Raw genomic sequence first — 1,264 nt, forward strand, 5'->3', positions numbered from 1 at the left:
TGGTCAATTATTATGTCCATTAACATTAAACAAAAATCTTAATATGCCCAACTCCTAGTGTTGCATCTTGTGCAAAGCAGATGCTTCATAATTATTTTTTTTGGAGGAGAGTATTTTGTGTGTTTTATTGAAGATTGGATGATAGATTGAGACAGACTAAAGGCCCATGTCATTCTTGATATACTTAAGTGCTTCTATCCTTGGATTGAAACTGGTATTAATGAGGTGGAACATGAGAGGGTTCCAATTTGAATTCCTAATATTAGTGCTTTTGGACAAATGATTATAGTCTACTTTAAACAAAGTGCTTTGTAACCCTAAAGCACTCTGTAAATCACTTAAAACATATTTTTGCTAACAATCTATGTAATCTCTTGGAATTTAATTAGAATGTATTACTCCAAATGCATTTCAAATTTTTCTTTAAACCCTTATACCATTAGCCTCACAAAAAGGTCTAAGCAAATATTACTAAAAATTTTAAAGTAAATCTTCCTGCCTGCAAGGTAAATGATTACCAGAAATTTTAGGGATATGTGTGCATTTTTTGGTGACAATAATATGACAGTTTAGGTCACTGAAGTGAAAATCAGGAAGCATAGAGATTCTAGAGTTGGCTATGCTACTCACTAGCTATAACACAAGGAGTCAAATCAACTGTTATAGGTCCCCCTTTCCTTATTTGTAAAATAAGTCCTTAACCTAGAACAATCTCCAAAATTCCTTTTGAGAGCTAATATTTTACAATTCTCTAAGGTCTACGTTCATGGGGAAAAAATCCTCATGTTTTCTTTTTAGTATATTAGACAGAAATAACTTTTTTCAACAGTAGGTCTAAATAATTTGATAATTATGCCAGAAAAAAGGGTTGTCTTTGTTAAAAACACAAGTTAGATTTCAGAAAGCAATATATATATATATATATATATATATATATATACTCATTTTAAAATTGGAAACAGTAATCACCAGAATTCTATTTGATTATTTTCCTTCTTCTTTGAAAAGGACCAAAGCAATATCAGAGTTAAAAGTCACATTACTGTGTGTGCGACTGTAGCTGATCAGATCAATATAAACCTGGAATGTTCTACCATGTATTGGAGACAAATAATTCATGTGAATATTTGGGGGTAGATTCTCTAAATTTGTGCATCTTGAATTTCTTTTGAGCTACATCACAAGAATTTTACTTAAAAACATTCAAAATCACATCTTATTAAAGAGCACAAATGTAAAATGTGTTTAATTAAAAAAAAACAAG

The sequence above is a fragment of the Antechinus flavipes genome, chromosome 3 (genome assembly GCF_016432865.1).
Source record: "Antechinus flavipes isolate AdamAnt ecotype Samford, QLD, Australia chromosome 3, AdamAnt_v2, whole genome shotgun sequence".
Lineage (NCBI taxonomy): Eukaryota > Metazoa > Chordata > Mammalia > Dasyuromorphia > Dasyuridae > Antechinus > Antechinus flavipes.